Source organism: Microcaecilia unicolor, chromosome 6, assembly GCF_901765095.1.
Source record: "Microcaecilia unicolor chromosome 6, aMicUni1.1, whole genome shotgun sequence".
NCBI lineage: Eukaryota > Metazoa > Chordata > Amphibia > Gymnophiona > Siphonopidae > Microcaecilia > Microcaecilia unicolor.
The window spans coordinates 339,993,910-340,014,451 of NC_044036.1; positions in this window are offsets into that span (position 1 = coordinate 339,993,910).

Sequence of the window (20,542 nt, forward strand, 5' to 3'; positions counted from 1 at the left end):
TGGCTAGTGCTAACTGACTGCCACTGAACAACAGCGGCTAGCCTCTTCTGCCCATTAAACCACTTGAAATATTGACCCCCCCCCCCCCCCCCACAATTATTCAAAGATGTAAAATTAAAAGCAGATTGTGAAAAATTGCAGGAGAACCTTGTTAGACTGAAAGACTTGACATCCAGATGGCAGATGAAATTTCATGTGGACAAAGTGATGCAAATTGGGAAGAATAACCCACATGTATTTATAACAGCGTTTATATCCCACGATTTTCCAAAATGCATTGGTTCAATGTGGCTAACAAACTTTAAAGTAAAAACATGCTAGATAGCACTGTTTGTGGTGTGCAGAAAGTGGGTGGGAGTGATGATTCTTAGTCTCGGCTATGTAATGTTGTTTTCAGGGAAGAATTTCCTGAAGAGAAAAAGCTTTGAGGTATTTTCAAAATTCGAGGTAGTGGGATGTGTATCTGAGTTCCACCATTTGCTGCTGATGTATGAGAACCTTATTGAATGGACACCTGTATGTGGAGGAGTAGCCTAGTGGTTAGTGCAGTGGACTTTGATCCTGGGGAACTGAGTTTGATTCCCACTGCAGCTCCTTGTGACTCTGGGCAAGTCACTTAACCCTCCATTGCCCCTAGTACAAAATAAGTACCTGAATATATGTAAACCGCTTTGAATGTAGTTGCAAAAACCTCAGAAAGGCGGTATGTCAAGTCCCATTGCCCTTTCCCTTATGACATCACAATATCAGAAGTGAGCCAAGTATCGGGCAATCAAGCCATTGTGACATCACTGATGAGGTTGGCTCTTATTGGTGGAATGAGTGGAGGAGTAGCCTAGTGGTTAGCGCAGTGGACTTTGATCCTGGGGAACTGAGTTCAATTCCCACTGCAGCTCTTTGTGACTCTGGGCAAGTCACTTAACCCTCCATGGCCCCTGGTACAAAATAAGTACCTGAATATATGTAAACCGCTTTGAATGTAGTTGCAAAAACCTCAGAAAGGCGGTATATCAAGTCTCATTTCAATACAAGTTTCTGATCGTTAGGTAATTTCTTGCCTTTGAGTTCGTGTTTTTTGGTGGTAGTATGTTTGGGACATTCATATAGTCCAGTGGATGTGTGCCCCTGGTTTGGCTGGCGGGGGTCCCCAACCTCCGCCAGCTGAAGCGTTTATGTTCAGCACTGCTCTCTGGCGCCGCCATGTTTCCTGCCCTGCTCTTTCTTCCCCTCACATCAGGCACGCTCGTTTTAGTGAAACTGAGCATTCGCACATGCTCAATTTCATTAAAACGAGCATGCCGGACATGACATAAGGGCAGGGCAGGAAATGTGGCAGCGCCGGAGACCAGTGCTGGAAAACGCGCTTCAGCTGGAGGGGGTTGGCGACCCCCGCCAGCCAAGGCTTGTGCGGCGGCAGTGGTGGTGGATGGAGGGCGGTGGTGGGTGGGGGGTGGCAAGGAGGGAGAGGGGGAAAAATGTGCTCCCTCACCTTGGGCTCAGGCCCCTTCCCTCCTCGAAGTCTGACTATGCCCCTGATATAGTCTGGGACAACGCCGAAAAGAATTCAGTAAACTATGGTGCATAGCTTGAACATTATCTGCCCTGATGGGGAGTCAGTGTAATGCTTGCAAAAGTGGGCTGGCGTTATCAGAGTGTGAGCATCTGAAGATCAGCCTGGCCGCTGTGTTTTGTGCCATCTGTAACTTTTTCAATAATCGCTTCTTGCAACCCATGTAGTCTGCATTGCAGTAGTCAGTGGTGACCGAGTACCGTTGGCTGTACTAATAAGAGGAATATGGTTCTTAGGAAGTATCTTAAGACTCTCCTCAGTTTCCACATCATGTAGAACATTTTCAAAAGACACTCTTTGGTCTAGAATCGCTCCTAAGACTTTAAGGTGATCAGAGATAGGGTATGGAGATCCTTCTATGATGATGCTGGAGTATATGGTGTTACAATAAAGAGATGTCAATACAAGGAGTTGTGTCTTTTCTCTGTTTAGTTTCAGCTTGAAAACTGATGCCCAGGATTCCCTGTATGTAGTAGCACTGTTTTAATTGTGTTGGTAATTTTGTTTAGGTCTTTCTCGAAAGGAATGAATACGGACACATCGTCGGCATAGATAAATGGGCTTGTTTTGCTAGTGTTTTTGAATAAGTTGGGTGAGATAGGGGACCCTTGTGGTACTCCACTCTCTGCTTTCCAGAATGATGAAAACATGTCACCCATTTTCACTTGGTATGATCTAGATATGAGAAATCCCGCAAACCAGGTGGGTACTGCTCCTCCGATCTCGTCTAGTAGGATGGGATGGTCTACCATGTGAAAGGCTGAGGACATGTCAAACTGAAGTAGTAAGATCTTTTAACCCTTGCTTATTTGCTTTCTGAAGTTGGCGATTAGAGTTGTTAAGACAGTCTCAGTACTGAAATGTGATGGACCTCTGGTGTGACCTTAGTGTCTCTCAGATGACCTTTTGGTGTGGATTAGGACAGGGATCCTGTGACCCTCACTGTGGGATAGGGATAGGGAGTTGGTGACAAGGGATAGTATCAGCATTAAGAGTAGAAGTACTTTGAGAGAAGGGATTTCCTTCATTTTTGTTACAGTACTTACTGCAAGTTGGCCAGTATTTTGATGGATTATCTTCCACGGTTGTCTATGGAGTTCTTCAGGCTTAACACAATCCTGGCTTTCTGAGGGAGTCAGGGTGTCCTTTGCTTAGTGTCAACAGCCCAAATGTAAAGCAGATCTTTCCTTAGTTTGTTGCCACTATTTTTATTTGATTTCATTTTCATTTTTTTCCTGGGGGGGGGGGGGGGGGAGTTCCTCGTCATCGGGGAGACTACTCTTCTCCTGTCAGGAGTCAAAGATTACTGTGCTATCACCAAGCTTGTGGTTCCTTCGGGAGGGGGGATTTCTCCCCTAACATTAAAGAGATCGCTGTACTCCCATCTGCCCCAGAACAACTGATGCCTCCTTGTCCACGTTTTGTCTGTGGATTGTTGATTGGATGCTCATCCCAGTCGATACTCAGGTCCTCCAGTTGATCTGCTCCAGCAGGCTGCATATGCAGGCGGTGCTCTTTCTCACTGTGGTGGATGGGCTCTCTTCAGCGAGGCACCGGGGTGTTAGAGCTGTACTGGGACCATGTGGATCTACAGTCCGATGTGGCTCACACTGTCTTCGCTGATTGTGCACTCTGGGGGGGGGGGGGGGGGGGTCCGTTTAGCTGTGGGAAGAGCTGGCTCACATTCCAATTCTGTCCCAATCCAGCCACTTGACCCTATTTGATATAATCCAATGGTAAGGAGCTGTCTCAGATCTTCGGCTCTTCCTCTCTTGACGCTTCGGTCATCGAGGTTGCCTTACTTCCATGGCTCCACATGGGTTTGATGTGGCCACAGGTGGGGGATCGTCGCCTCCTCCGTTAGCGCTGTCCTGTTTGGTGCCTTTTTGCCAGGACCAGCCGTTCCTCTGTCCTTCCTCACTATGGAACTATGGTTCCGAACTTCTGCTGGTCTAGGTTTGGTTTGTTTGATTCGGCAGTCAGGAGCATACAGCGGTGCTGCTTCCCTAGTCGGTGGCTATTTTTGTGAAAATTATAGCTACATGATGCTCGGTTCCATATTAAGTTACCAATATTACAATGTTACTGTGTTACTATATGCTAGTATGTTACCGCATTACTGTGTTAGTTACTATGCTACTCTGTTACCAAATTGCTGTGTTACAATGTTACCATCTTATTAAGTGTTACTATATTATCATATTACTATGTTACTACGCTATGATGTTCCAGTGTTGCAGTGTTACTATGTGCTAGTATGTTAATGCATTACTGTATTGCTGTGTTTTTATGTTACTGTGTTGCTGTGTTACTTTGTTACCATGTTGCTATCTGTGTTAGTATGTTATAGGGTTACTGTTCTACTATTTTTGTAAAGTAATTTTCCAAGGTTGTAGTTCTCTTCCCTATTTCGTACTTTCACTGCGCCGATGCTGTTAGAAGGAAGCAAAGGTGACTGGCCTGGCGCATCTGTGGTAAATAAGTGGCCTATGCATTCCAGGTTGGTCAGGGCTGGAGATGTTTGCGGGGAGGGAATCTCCGCCCTCTTTCAGTGGCAATACCTAGTGGCCAGACCGCAGGTCCACATTAGCCAGCTTTCAGGTGAACTGATGTCTTGATGGCAGGGCTGAGGTGTGAATGAGGCTCCTGGCTCCATCCCCTGAGAAAGCTGGTTCCAATTGATCTGGAAGTTAAAAGAAGGATAGTTCTAGCCCAGAAACAAAATAAATCCTGGCTGCGTCTCCTGGTCCTTGGCTAAAGGAGTCTGATAAAGCTAAACTGCATTTTGTGATGAGGTTTATTCTCAGTCCCTTCCTAGCAGTGGTAAAGCCAAAGAGAAATCAGGAATGTTTCTCAGCACCTTGTCCCCTGCTGCCCCTCAAGTCACTCACTTTGGAGCAAAGTTCAAGAAGTTGGTGACCGTGTCCGGATCTCGGGTCTGTTACAGAAGAGGGAACCAGGATGGAGCAGGTTCCTCCGGTTGCATCTCAAACTGCTCATTCTCTGCACCTTACAATATGGTCTAAAATTGCAAAATAATCTCTCCGCACCAGTTGTCATGACAACATTGGATACATTTCAAGCATAAGCTGCGTTGCATAAAAATTGTTTAAAAAAAAGAACAAGCTAATTCAGTTAGCCTTTAGTTTCATATCATAGATCTGTCGTACTTCTGATCAGTTTTGCTACGTTGGTTCAGGAATGATGCCAGTTGTATTTTTCATAGGCAGAATATGAGCAAGAGGAGAACTTGAAATTTTCCTTCTCCGAGGCAAAAGTAAAAGGCTCTTCCTTTTTAGTGTTTAATTCTATTAAGAATCAGGATATACGCTCAGCTCAGGTGCACAGGGAAAAGTAAAAGGTTCTTTTTTTCCTCATGTTGAACTCTATTAAGATCCAGGATATACACTCACGCTCAGTTCAGGTGCATGGGCTGTGCCACACCATGCAGATCCTTCCTTCCCTTGGACAGGACAGAGGGGAGGGGAGAGGAAAGGAAAGGAGTCGTGGAGGGGCATAATCGAACGGAAATGCCTATCTCCATGGGCGTTTATCTCCGAGAACGGGTCCGTGAAGGGGCGGGCCGAACCGTATTTTTGAAAAAATGGACGTTTTTGAGCTGGGCGTTTGTTTTTTTAGTGATAATGGAAACTAAAAACGCCCAGCTCAAAAACGTCCTAATCTGAGCCATTTGGTCGTGGGAGGGGCCAGGATTCGTAGTACACTAGGTCCCCTGATATGCCAGGACACCAACTGGGCACCCTAGGTCAGTGCGGTGGACTTCAGAAAAAGCTCCCACATGCATAGCTCCCTTACCACGGGTGCTGAGCTCCCAACCCCCCTCCCCCAAAACCCACTACCCACAAATGTACAACACTACCATAGCTCTTAGGGGTGAAGGGGGCACCTACATGTGGGTACAGTGGGTTTTGGAGGCCTCCCATTTATCAGCACAAGTGTTACAGGTGGGGGGGATGGGCCTGGGGCCACCTGGCTGAAGTGCACTGCGGTACCCACTAAAAGTGCTCCAGGGACCTGCATACACGCAGGCCTCTAGGACTTGCTGCTGCTGTATAACATTGGCACACCAGTTGACACCTGAAGACTAATCTCTCTGAAAACGTCCTTTATTGGAATAACCGCGTTTACTCACAGTTAACAGCAGATCAGAGGTTGTGCCCCACTAGCAACGAGTCTCCCTGGTACTGAGATGAGCAGTAGGTCAGAGCTGGCAGAATGCTGTACAATGCCCTCTTTCAGCCACATTCAAGGTAAGAACTAAGTTCAGGGGCAGAGGTATATACAACCTTCAGTCCCTAGGTATATCAATCCCACCAAGTGCATTTTTTCTAGCAAAAAAGGTCGGTACTCAAATGCCAGGCCACCCTTCAGGGGTGGGGTGATCACTGAGGGACCCACCCAACAATAGCCAGGTCCCCTGCAACCAGTCACAGAATCTATGACAAGGCAGAACTGGTGTGTACAGCCTGAGCTCTTTCATTAGAGGTCCATGAGTCAATTTTAGCAGACAATGGAAAAGGTGCTGGTACTCAAATGCCAGGCCATCCTTCAGGGGTGGGGTGATCACTGAGAGACCCACCCCACAATAGCCAGGCCCCCTGCAACCAGTCACAGAATCTATGGCAAGGCAGAATTGGTGTGTAGAGCCTGAGCTCTTTCATTACAGCTTGGGGACCATGGGTCGATTTTATCAGACAATGGAAAAGGTGCCGGTACTCAAATGCCAGGCCACCCTTCAGGGGTGGGGTGATCACTGAGGGACCCACCCAACAATAGCCAGGCCCCCTGCAACCAGTCACAGAATCTATGGCAAGGCAGAATTGGTGTGTAGAGCCTGAGATCTTTCATTACAACTTGGGGACCATGGGTCGATTTTATCAGACAATGAAAAAGGTTCTGGTACTCAAATGCCAGGCCACCCTTCAGGGGTGGGGTGATCACTGAGGGACCCACCCCACAATAGCCAGGCCCCCCTGCAACCAGTCACAGAATCTATGGCAAGGCAGAATTGGTGTGTAGAGCCTGAGATCTTTCATTACAACTTGGGGACCATGGGTCGATTTTATCAGACAATGAAAAAGGTTCTGGTACTCAAATGCCAGGCCACCCTTCAGGGGTGGGGTGATCACTGAGGGACCCACCCCACAATAGCCAGGCCCCCCTGCAACCAGTCACAGAATCTATGTCAAGGCAGAATTGGTGTGTAGAGCCTGAGCTCTTTCTTTAAAACTTGGGGACCATGGGTCAATTTTAGCAGACAATGGAAAAGGTGCCGGTACTCAGTACCCCCAAGTACCCCCTCAAAGAAGCCTTGATCAATCCACTTGAGTTTCTATGATGGTTTCTATGATATCCCTAATAAATATGCACAATACAGCTTTGCTTACAAATTGATCAAATTGTATGCAAATCTATCTCATGCATATTCATTAGGGAAAGAAGGATATCTTGAAAACCTGGAGTGGCTGTGTCCATGGTGGGGTATTATAAAATAAAAGAAGAATGACTGAAAGCTATCAGGAAAATGGTAAATAGTGCGGATTCAAATTTGCTGGCATGATTTGCCATTTTATTTATGCGTGTATATTCTTGCTTGCTTACTTTTTAAAAACGTCTTATATTCCACAAAGACTGTTCAAAGCAGATTCGAAAACGACACCGATACATAATAAAATATTATTTTATTTATTAGGATTTATTTACCACCTTTTTGAAGGAATTCACTCAAGGCGGTGTACAGCAAGAATAAGTCAAATATAAACAATAGACACAGCAGTAAAAATATTCAAACAACAATACAAAGTACGGCATGGTAGACTACTTACAATGTCAAGGAAATGCACATAAAAAAAGGTATTAATCCGCAAACGAACCTTTTCTGTAGATGGGAAGGCGGTAGAACTAGAGGACATGAAATGAGGTTGAGGAGGGGGGGGGGGGGGGCAGACTCAAGAAAAATGCCAGGAAGTATTTTTTCACGGAGAGAGTGGTGGATGCTTGGAATGCTCTCCCGCGGGAGGTGGTGGAGATGAAAACAGTAACGGAATTCAAATATGCGTGGGATAAACATAAAGGAATCCTGTTCGGAAGGAATGGATCCTCAGAAGCTTAGCCGAGATTGGGTGGCAGAGCCGGTGGGGGGAGGCAGGGATAGTGCTGGGCAGACTTATACGGTCTGTGCCAGAGCTGGTGATGGGAGGCGGGGCTAGTAGTTGGGAGGTGGGGAGTGTGTTGGGCAGACTTATACGGTCTGTGCCAGAGCCGGTGATGGGAGGCGGGGCTAGTAGTTGGGAGGTGGGGAGTGTGTTGGGCAGACTTATACGGTCTGTGCCAGAGCTGGTGATGGGAGGCGGGGCTAGTAGTTGGGAGGTGGGGAATGTGTTGGGCAGACTTATATGGTCTGTGCCAGAGCCGGTGATGGGAGGCGGGGCTAGTAGTTGGGAGGTGGGGCTAGTGCTCGGCAGACTTCTACGGTCTGTGCCCTGAAAATGGCAGATACAAATCAAGGAAAGCTATACACAAAAAGTAGCACATATGAGTTTACCTTGTTGGGCAGACTAGATGGCCCGTGCAGGTCTTTTTCTGCCATCATCTACTATGTTACTATGTAATAAAACATTTTAATAGGCAGCATGGGGTGTAAGCAAAGATAGAGCATATAGATATATAAGACAGAGTAACAGGAGTAAGAAAATAACAAACTAGATGAAAGAAAGTTGCTTGAACATGATCTTAGCTAGGGTAGGAGTGGATAAACCTGTCCTGCTATAATATGTACAGCCAGTGTCATTTACTTCTTCCCTTTGGTTGAAGTCCAACAAGCAGCACTTACTACTACTACTACTACTACTACTATTTAGCATTTCTATAGCGCTACAAGGCATACGCAGCGCTGCACAAACATAGAAGAAAGACAGTCCCTGCTCAAAGAGCTTACAATCTAATAGACAAAAAATAAAGTAAGCAAATCAAATCAGTTAATGTGTACAGGAAGGAGGAGAGGAGAGTAGGTGGAGGTGAGTGGTTACAAGTGGTTACGAGTCAAAAGCAATGTCAAAGAGGTGGGCTTTCAGTCTAGATTTAAAGGTGGCCAAGGATGGGGCAAGACGTAGGGGCTCAGGAAGTTTATTCCAGGCGTAGGGTGCAGCGAGACAGAAGGCGCGAAGTCTGGAGTTGGCAGTAGTGGAGAAGGGAACAGATAAGAAGGATTTATCCATGGAGCGGAGTGCACGGGAAGGGGTGTAGGGAAGGACGAGTGTGGAGAGATACTGGGGAGCAGCAGAGTGAGTACATTTATAGGTTAGTAGAAGAAGTTTGAACAGGATGCGAAAACGGATAGGGAGCCAGTGAAGGGTCTTGAGGAGAGGGGTAGTATGAGTACAGCGACCCTGGCGACCACTTCTTGGAGCAACTGGTTGAGGAACCAACAAGAGGGGGAGCTATTTTGGATCATAGTATGAAAGGTAACAACGTTAGTTAGATCTGCTGGGAAGCAGTGATCATAACATGATCAAATTTGATCTGTCTGGAGTGAAGTCACTAAGGAAATCTACTGTTTTAAGCTTTCAATTTTCGAAAGGGTGACTATGACAAAATGAGGAAAATGGCTAAAAAGCTGAAAGGGTTGGCCACAAAGGTTAAGACTTCAAATCAGGTGCGGACATTGTTTAAAAATGCCATCACGGAAGCACAGACCAGATGTATTCCACGTATTAACAAAGGTGGAAAAAAGAGCGAACGACGGTCAGCATGTTTAAAAGGTGAGGTGAAAGCGGCTATTAGAGCCAAAAGAACATCCTTCAAAGAACGGGAAAAGGATCCGAATGGAAAAAAAAAACCAAGAAGTAACCTAAGCAGTGTCAAGCCAGATGAAAAGCGTTGATAAAGAAGGCTAAAAGAAAATATGAAGAAAAACTTGCCGTGCAGACAAAAGCTCATAGTAACATTTTTTCAGGTATATCAGAAGCAGGAAGCCTGCGAGGGAATCTGTGGGACCGTTAGATCAGGAAGGAGCAAAAGAAGCACTCATGGAGGACAAGGCTATAGTGGAGAGATTGAATTAATTCTTTGCTTCAGTCTTTATGGAAGAAGCTGTAAGAGATCTACCTGTACCGGAAATGGTTTTCAGCAGTTAGGATGCAGAGGAACTAAAAGAAATCTCAGTGTACTTGCAAGATGTAATGAGCCAAATTGACAAGTTAAAGAGCAATAAATCACCTGGGCCGGATGGCATATACCCCAGGGTATTGAAAGAACTCAAACATGAAATTGCTGATCTGCTGCTAGTGATCTGTAACATGTTGTCAAAATCATCCTTAGTACCTGTGACACCGATTTTTTAAACTGGGTTCAAGGTGTGATCCGGGAAATTACAGACCGGTAAGGCTGACAAGTGCCAGGCAAAATAGTGGAAACTATTATAAAGAATAAAATTACAGCACATGTAGACAAACATGGTTTAATGGGACATAGTCAACATGGATTCAACCAAGGGAGGTCTTGCCTCACCAATTTGCTTCATGTCTTTGAAGGCATAAATAAATTTATTTATATATTACATTTGTACCCTGCGTTTTCCCACTCAAAGCAGGTTCAATGCGACTTACATAGTAATAGGGATTACAGGTTAAACATGTGGATAAAGGGAAATGGAACTTGATATACCACCTTTCTGAGGTTTTTGCAACTACATTCAGAGCAGTTTACATATATTCAGGTACTTATTTTGTACCAGGGGCAATGGAGGGTTAAGTGACTTAACATTTCTATAGCGCTACTAGGGTTACACAGCGCTGTACAGTTTAACAAAGAAGGACAGTCCCTGCTCAAAGGAGCTTACAATCTAAAGGACGAAATGTCAAGTTGGGGTAGTCTAGATTTCCTCAATGGAGGTGTAATGGTTATGTGCCAAAGGCGACATCGAAGAGGTGGGCTTTGAGTAAAGATTTGAAGATGGGCAGGGAGGGGGCTTGACGTATGGGCTCAGGGAATTTATTCCAAGCATAGGGTGAGGCGAGGCAGAAAGGGCGGAGCCTGGAGTTGGCGGTGGTGAAGGGTACTGAGAGGAGGGATTTGACCTGTGAGCGGAGGTTGCGGGTAGGAACGTAAGGGGAGATGAGGGTAGGCTACTTCTCCACTCATTCCACCAATGAGCCAACCTCATCAGTGATGTCACAATGGCTTGATTGCCCGATACTTGGCTCAGATATTGTGATGTCATAAGGGAAAGGGGGAAAGGGAAATGGGACTTGATATACCACCTTTCTGAGGTTTTTGCAACTACATTCAAAGCGGTTTACATATATTCAGGTACTTATTTTGTACCAGGGGCAATGGAGGGTTAAGTGACTTGCCCAGAGTCACAAGGAGCTGCAGTGGGAATCAAACTCAGTTCTTCAGGATCAAAGTTCACTGCGCTAACCACTAGGCTAGGTGAGTTGGTTGATGTAGTATAGCTAGATTTTCAGAAAGCTTTTGACAAAGTACCTCATGAGAGTCTCTTGAGAAAATTAAGGAATCATGGGACAGGAGGCAATGTCCTTCTGTGGATTAAAAATTGGTTATTGGGCAGAAAACAGAGGGCCTTTTTTCTTAGTGGAGGAGGGTGAATAGTGGAGTGTCACAGGGATCTGTACTATGACCGGTGCTATTTGAACTGGAAATTGGAATGATGAGTGAGGTGATTAAATTTGCAGATGATACAAAACTATTCAAGGTTGTTAAAACACTTGTGGATTGTGAAATATTGCAGGAAGACCTTAGGAAACTGGAAGACTGGACATCCAAATGGCAGATGAAATTTAATGTGGACAAATGCGAAGTGAGGCACATTGGGAAGAATAATCCAAATCATAGTTATTTGATGCTAAGCTCCACCTTAGGAGTCAGCAGTCAAGAGAAAGATCTAGGTGTCATTGTAGACAACACACTGAAATCTTCTGTCCAGTGGTGGCGGCGGCCAAAAAAGCAAACAGGATGCTAGGAATTAGTAGGAAAGGGATGCAAAATAAGACCAAGAATATAATGCCTCCGTATTACTCCATGGTGTGACCTCACCTTGAGTGTTGTGTTCAATTTTGGTCGCTGTATCTCAAAAAACATATACCAGAATTAGAAAAGGTTTTAAAAAAGAGCGACCAAAATGATAAAGGTGATGGAACTCCTCTTAAGTGAGGAAAGGTTAAAGAGGTTAGGGCTCTTCAGCTCGGAAAAGAGACGGCTAAGGGGGGGGGGGGATATGATTGAGGTCTATAAAATCCTGAATGGTTTAGAATGGGTAAAAGTGAATCAATTTTTCACTCTTTCTAAAAATACGAAGACCAGAGTACACTCAATGAAATTACATGGAAATACTTTTAAAACAAATAGGACAAAATACCAACTGACCTGAAAACGATCAACGAAGTAATTAACTTCCGCAAATCTCTGAAAACCTCTCTCTTCAACAAGGCCTACCACAATAACCCATAAGTAACTATAACACAACACCTACACACCTTTACTCATGTATTAAGTTATGTCCAATAAAAAAGGTATCATCTTATTTTCTTTTCCATGTTTTATTTTGTTTGATTTCTATAGATTCTACATGGAATGTTGCTATTCCACTAGCAACATTCCATGTAGAAGTCGGCCCTTGTAGATCACCAACGTGGCCGCGCAGGCATCTGCTTCTGTGAGTCTGACATCCTGCACGTACGTGCAGGACGTCAGACTCACAGAAACAGAAGCCTGCGCAGCCTTCTACATGGAATGTTGCTAGTGGAATAGCAACATTCCATGTAGAATCTCCAAGAGTAGCAACATTCCATGTAGAATCTCCAATAGTATCTATTTTACTGTCATAGTAATGCTTGAATGTTTTCACTTATATACACTGTCAGCTAGCACATTTGCTTATTTCCGATCTGAGGAAGAAGGGCAACCTTCGAAAGCTAATCAAGAAATGGATTAAGTTATGTCCAATAAAAAAGGTATCATCTTATTTTCTTTTCCATGTTTTATTTTGTTTGATTTCTATAGATTCTACATGGAATGTTGCTATTCCACTAGCAACATTCCATGTAGAAGTCGGCCCTTGTAGATCACCAACGTGGCCGCGCAGGCGTCTGCTTCTGTGAGTCTGACATCCTGCACGTACGTGCAGGACGTCAGACTCACAGAAACAGAAGCCTGCGCAGCCTTCTACATGGAATGTTGCTAGTGGAATAGCAACATTCCATGTAGAATCTCCAAGAGTAGCAACATTCCATGTAGAATCTCCAATGGTATCTATTTTACTGTCATAGTAATGCTTGAATGTTTTCACTTATATACACTGTCAGCTAGCACATTTGCTTATTTCCGATCTGAGGAAGAAGGGCAACCTTCGAAAGCTAATCAAGAAATGTATTAAGTTATGTCCAATAAAAAAGGTATCATCTTATTTTCTTTTCCATGTTTTATTTTGTTTGATTTCTATTGATAACCTTAAGAGTGGACTAACAGGGCTACCACACTCCTCTACACCTTTACTCAGAATGTCTCTTTCTATAACTGCTTGACCAGACCCTCCTGTTTGCCTTGATTTCTTTGTAACACCAATTGTACTCTTTACCCTGGTATGGCGATGCCATAACAGGTCTTTGTAAGCCACATTGAGCATGCAAATAGGTGGGAAAATGTGGGATACAAGTGCCATAAATAAATAAATAAATAGTTGAGCTCTAGAACTCGCTGCTGGAGGATGTGGTAACAGCAGTTAGCATAGCTGGGTTTAAAAAGGGTATAATACAGGACGGGTGAGAATGATCCCAGCTAGGCTAGGATTGGATAAGTCCTGCCACAGTACTGTACTTGCAGTTGGTGTTGGTACTTGTGTGTGTGAGACTAGCTAGTTACTTGCTTCTGTATGGCGTGGTTTAAAGCTCCAGGTATGGGCCCCAAGCTCAGCCATCCTCTTGGAGTTCTACCCAGTAGCTTTCTGCACCATCAAACCCACAGGCACTCCAGTTATAAAAGTACCCCACAGGTACACAATTCTCTTGCCCATAAAGTTTAGTGAATGCTTAAAAGGAGCAGCCCACAAATGGCCATCAGAAATGAAGTGGGGCTGATGTCCTTACCTGCTGACTGGTGTAGACAGAGCACCCCAGGGTGCAGGCTCTTATCCTGTGATTACACATTCCTAGTTGAAGTCAGAGTTCTTTTGGAAGGTTGCTCTGTTCAGACAGGGTTTGCAGTACAATGGGGGAGTCCTGAGTCCTGTATTGTCTCCCAACCAGCAGGACTCTGGGGCTCTTGAGCTCCTGTGGAGTTCTCAGTCACCTCAGTATCTTTAGTTCTGGTCCCTTTAGGCTATGTGAAGATTTCCCCAGACCAGGTGGCTCCACTTACTTTCTCAGCTGAGATTTACCCCCTGTTTTCATGCTGTGTGGCAGGCACACACAAAGGGACTGAATTAGCACATTTGAAATTTGTAAACTCTAGTGTCAGTCCTCTAGATTCAAGAGGGTTCTCAGGGAGGAAGGAATTCCAAAGTACAGAAGAGAGGCTTGTGCTAATGTCTGTCCTCATGTACCCCATACATTCCTGGGCGTCCTGACATTATGCTTTCTGTAGAGAGATCATTCTCAGCCTCTCAGCCTTTAATACTGCTCTCAAAAGCTGCAAGTACATTTCAACTCAGGAAATCTTCAACCACCTCTCTTTCCCCTTCCTTTCTCAATGCAGGTAAACTATTCACACATACTGCCTCAGGACATATTTATCCACTCCTACCCTAGCTGAGATAATATTTAACCTTCTGCCTGACCTCATGTGCAACTTTCTTTAAATTAGTCGCCTTACTTTCTAACTCCTCTTACTCTCTTACCTATCTATATGTTCCATCTTTGCTTATACCCTTCACTGTCAATTAAAATGTTCTATTGCGTATTGTGTTGACATTGTAAGTAGTATACCACGTCATACTTGTTTAAATATTTTCACTGCTGTAATTGCCTATTGCTCATGTTTGATGTATTCTTACTGTACATGGCCTTGAGTGAATTCCTTCAAAAAGGTGGTAAATAAATCCTAATAATAAGTATAAGTATTGCCACACTGGGACAGACCAAAAGTCCATCAAGCCCAGCATCCTGTTTCCAACACTGACCAATCCAGGTCACAAATACCTGGCAAGATCTCAAAAACGTACAAAACATTTTATGCTGCTTATCCCAGAAATAAGCAGTGGATTTTCCCCAGTCCATTTTAATACCGGTCTATGGACTTTTCCTTTAGGAAGCAGTCCAAACCTTTTTTTAAACCCCGATAAGCTAACCGCCTTTACCACATTCTCTGGCAACGAATTCCATTACATAGATAATGTAAACGTGGCATTTGGACACACAAGACAATAATGAAAACAAAAAGGTAACACATACAGGAGGAAAAGCTTATGCCCCCCTCCCCCCCCCCCCCCCCCCCCCCCCCGCTTCTTTCCCTCTCTTCTGGCCAGTTCTTTTCCAGGCTGCACTTAAAACTCAAGCCCTGGTTCTTCATATTCACCCACTTCCCGATTTAAAGAATCCTGTAATAAACGCAAGTGACAAAGAGGCTGGTGTCCTTTTTGGCGCTACGAACTAACAGGGCTTTTGATGTAAAAATAAGATTTCTCTTATGTCGCCTCTCTGTGGGGCCAATGCACAAAGCCATCGTGGGCTTAGTTGTGGGATTCCGGCAGGCTGAACGCAGGTTATAAGCGCCGAGCGACGCACAGAGGAATTGTGCCCAGGTGTCAGCTCATGGGGGAAGACACAGCAATGGTTGTATTAAAATGTATGCAAACAAGGTAATTAAGGTATTCTGTGCAATGCATAGTATGTTGCCTACTTTTAATGCATGCGCAACATAAGAATCTTTCCGTGATGGTCTGGGGTAGGGATAGGGTTGCCAACTGGATCCAGATTCGCCTGACAGGGCTGATCCAGCCATGGGCTTACCCCAATGCATGCAGAGTCTTGGGGGCTGATCCAGCCATGGGCTTACCCCAATGCATGCAGAGTCTTGGGGGCTGATCCAGCCATGGGCTTACCCCAATGCATGCAGAGTCTTGGAGCCTTGCTTTTCTTAGGGAATCCAACGGGAAGCACAAGTTCCTGCATGCAATGGGGTAAGCAGAGGACTGGATCAACCCTGTCGGGCGAATCTGGATCCAGTTGGCAACCCTAAGCCTAGCGTAGAAGGGTTAGCGGAGGCGGTTTCTTTCAAGCTTTCACATTTCAGCGCTGGGTTTGTCTTGTTATGTATGCGGAAGGAAGCTCGTGCAAGTTTCATAGACAGATGGTAAGTATTTTTGTTACATTTGTACCCCGCGCTTTCCCACTCATGGCAGGCTCAATGCGGCTTACATGGGGCAATGGAGGGTTAAGTGACTTGCCCAGAGTCACAAGGAGCTGCCTGTGCCTGAAGTGGGAATCAAACTCAGTTCCTCAGGACCAGAGTCCACCACCCTAACCACTAGGCCACTCCTCCACTGTTGCTAGTATTTGAGATTCTACATGGAATGTTGCTATTCCACTAGCAACCTTCCATGTAGAAGTTGGCCCTTGCAGATCACCAATGTGGCCGCGCAGGCTTCTGCTTCTGTGAGTCTGACGTCCTGCACATCACATACGTGCAGGACATCAGACTCACAGAAACAGAAGCCTGCGCAGCCTTCTACATGGAATGTTGCTAGTGGAATAGCAACATTCCATGTAGAATCTCCAATAGTAGCAACATTCCATGTAGAATCTCCAATAGTATCTATTTTACTTTTGTTACATTTGTACCCTGCGCTTTCCCACTCATGGCAGGCTCAATGCGGCTTACATGGGGCAATGGAGGGTTAAGTGACTTGCCCAGAGTCACAAGGAGCTGCATGTGCCTGAAGTGGGAATTGAACTCAGTTCCTCAGGACCAAAGTCCACCACCCTAACCACCAGGCCACTCCTCCACTGTTGCTACTATTTGAGATTCTACATTCCATGTAGAAGTCGGCCCTTGCAGATCACCAATGTGGCCACGCAGGCTTCTACATGGAATGTTGCTAGTGGAATAGCAACATTCCATGTAGAATCTCCAATAGTATCTATTTTATTTTTGTTACATTTGTACCCTGCGCTTTCCCACTCATGGCGGGCTCAATGCGGCTTACATGGGGCAATGGAGGGTTAAGTGACTTGCCCAGTCGCTGGAGTGGGTTGGGTCTGGGTTCCTGCGGGGGGGGGGGGGGGGGGGGGCTGCTAGCATGCAAATGTGTGCTAGACAGGGCTTACCATTCCTCCCCAATGGTCTGCAAACCCTAACGCCAGCTCTGAGCTGGCGTAGGGTTTGCCACAGCCAGAGAGCCAATCTTTGGCGCACTGGTCACTGATCATTGGGGGAGGAATAGGTTTAGCATGCATTTGCTTGCTAGTTGCATTCAGAGCCTGCGAGTGCATTGTTTCACGCGCTCGGGGGCTCTGATCATGGAGCGGTAGCAAACACAGGTGCTAGTATGGGGCTAACAAGCTCTAGCGTCTGCGTTTGCTTCTGCTCGTCGGCCCATCAGAGTGCTGGGTACAGGGGTTGGGTATGGGATGACTCTCCTCCAAGGAAGCCTGGGAAGCCACAATATAGGTGCAGTCCTTTGCCAACCCTGTTTATGACACAATGAGACATCCTGGCAGTAAACAAAGAAGTGAAGCAGCCCTGCCTCCAGCTAGCTCCCTATTTTCTCACAGTCCTATACCATCCAGAATTGTTGCAAAAGCAGCATTTCTGCAGGATGCTGTCATTAGCAGGTTTGGGAGGGGTCTGGGTGCTGGGTGTAGGCGCTGGGGAAGGGCCTGTCTTTCAGTTCTTTCCCTGAGGACTCCCTTCTCCCATTAATCAATAGCCACACTGTTCTGTCTTGTTAGTTTTAACAGCCTGCAGATTTCATGCAGTGGCCCGGGTGCATAAAGAGAGATTTAGTGTTGGTTTTAGGTCCAGTGGTTCAGCCACACTCAGCATTCCTGGCAGGAAGAAGTTTCTAGAACTGAAAAGACTTACTGGCAGAGAGGGCCTGAAGGAAGCAGAATGCCTTTTGGATTGCAAGGGCCAAACAAACTGATCTATGCCCTGCTTCCAAGCTCTCTAGTTGCTCTCGGGCAAAATGTTGGTGGAATCACGCCCCAGCGACTTACCCCATTCTGCTGCCTATGGTAGTAACTGTCTGGCCCAGTGCTTCTTTTTCCTACTGTGAGGGGATGCCTTTAAGATGCCTGAGCATAGGTGCACACAGACGGGTAAATGTAGGCCTCAAACCTGTCCTGGAGAAACCTCAGCCAGTCAAGGTTTCAGGATCTCCACAATGAATATTCATGAGAGAGATTTGCATGCACCTCCTCCACTACAAGCAAATCTCTCTTATGAATATTCATTGAGATGTTTGAGTAGGGTCGGAGCTGGCAGGGACGTAGTAAGCTATGTGTGGGCGGTGCTGCCCCTTCCATTGGCTTCCCTTGCAAATTGGGCGGGGCAGGGGCACATCAGCAGCGTTTGGCGCCATGTTGCACTCCAGGCTTCCTACGCACCTGGGGGCCGGTGCAGGAAGCAGTCTGGGGCAGGGTAGTTGGGAAGAAGGAAGAGAAGAGGTGCAGCTAGACACCCGTTCCTCTCATTCTACCCTCTTACGCTGCCCTAGATGTGGTGAAAAGCTTCCCATGCACAACGTATGTGAGTAACCTTTTTTTTTTTCCCGAGCATGGCTGCCGGGTACTTACTGATCGCATTAACATGCATTTAAATGCGGTCTGCGGTAATAGTTTCAGAACAAGTTACCCATGCTGAAACCATTTGAGTATTATTTGGCCTGTAAGGCAGCTAGGCTTATATTTGGAAAAACGCGATTTGAAAGCGCAAAACCCCTCCGCGAAAAGCTACACTGGCTCCCAATCAATGAACGCTTTGCTTTCAAAATCTGCACCCTGGTTCACAAAATCATCTACGGTGAAGCCCCGGGATACATGACAGACCTGATCGACTTACCAACCAGAAACATATCTGAATCAACACGAACATTTCTAAATCTGCACTACCCAAGCTGCAAAGGTCTTAAATACAAATCAACTTACGCATCCAGTTTCTCCTACATAAGCACGCAATTATGGAATGCATTACCAAAAGCCTTGAAAACAACGTACAACTACCTAAAGTTCCGGAAATCACTAGAGACTAACCTGTTCCAAAAGGCATACCCTATCTACCCCTCTTAAATGCCTGAACTCTGCTACATAACAAAACTCAAGTGCACAGTGGCGTTCCTAGCCTCGACGGCACCCGGGGTGGATCGCCGATGCGCCCCCCATGAAATGTCACCCCCCCCCCCGGGTGCACGCCGCTGGGGGGGGTGCCGCAGCGCGAGCCTGTCTGCTCCCAGTTCGCTACACTCGCTAAATTCTCTCGTTCGCTGCAGCAGCTCCCTCCTTCTGCCCCGGAACGGAAAGTAACCTGTTCCAGGGCAGAAGGAGGGAGCTGCAGTGAACGAGAGAATTTAGCGAGTGTAGCGAACTGGGAGCAGACAGGCGCGCACTGCGGCACCTCCCCCAGCGGCGTGCACCCGGGGCGGACCGCCCCCACCGCCCCCCCCCCCCTTGGTACGCCACTGCAAGTACATAATGGACATTACTCAACTCTTCCGTTGTATGACTCCCTAATGTGACAGTGTTACATGAACAACATTACCTTGTATTTGTTCACCGGAGACTTCAAAGCTTATCCGGGACTACGTAAGCCACATTGAGCCTGCAAATAGGTGGGAAAATGTGGGATACAAATGTAACAAATATATATATAAATAAAACCTGTGGTAAAACTGGGTTAAAGCTACACTAATTTATTTATTGCATTTGTATCCCACATTTTCCCACCTCTTTGCGGGCTCAGTTTGCGTTGTGCATCAACCCCCTGAGTGTGATCTCCATCGCTAGCACCATCCTTAGTCAAGACTAAAGTTGCTCACCTTTTACTCCACCGTCATGTGCTGCCAGTATGAATTTCTCCTTTTTGGGGCTGTTGGACGATTTAATCATGATTAATCTGATGATTTTAAAAATTCATATTGAATTCATCTTGCCTGGCAGGGTAGTGTCCGCAATGCAAACAGGCTTCCTCTGTCAGCCCAGAGACTATTCCTGGAGTCCTGTCCCCCTCATGGAAACAGGAAGTTGCATCAGAGGAGGCGGAACATGGCTGCAGAAAGGCTGTCAGCTAGTGGAGGAAACCGGCGGCGGCTTTCATTGCAGACACTGTGGCCAGAAGGGAAGGAGGGAAGGGGGAGAGAGAACTGCTGGACCACTGGGATGGGGGGGTGGGGAGGTCAGAGGTACAGCACCAGCCCTGGTAAGATTAACATTTTAATTGCACAGAAGATGTATGCGTTAATCGTGCTAGTTAACGGCAATTACTTTTTCGACAGCCTTACCCCTTTTCCTTCCTTCCACACTTCAGTAGTAATGGTCGCCAAGCTGAGATTTGATCTGGGTGTTGTTCAATGAGCCTGATTGATTTATTTAGGGGCCCTTTTAATAAAGCTTAGCGTGCAGTAATGGAATTAGAGCACACTAACCTTACATGAAAGGGGCCCTTTTACTAAGCTGCAGTAGGGCTACCATGAGGGTAGTGTGTGCCAAATCGACTCTACCACCGGGGCAGTGCGGGAGCCCAGTGGTAGTTCTGAAGTTGAAGATGGCACGTGCAGTTTCCCGCAGTAGAAAATAATTTTCTATCACGGGGGGGGACCAGAGCCCGAGGTTGGGGGCACATTTTGAGTGCCACCCCCCCCACCGCCATGCCTCGCCTCCTTGCTCCCCCACTGCCACCTCATCTCCCCCACCGCCGCCTCGCCTCCCCACAAACAAATACCTTTGCTGGCGAGGGTCCACAACTCCCACCAGCCGAAGCCTTCTTCAGCACCGGTCTCCG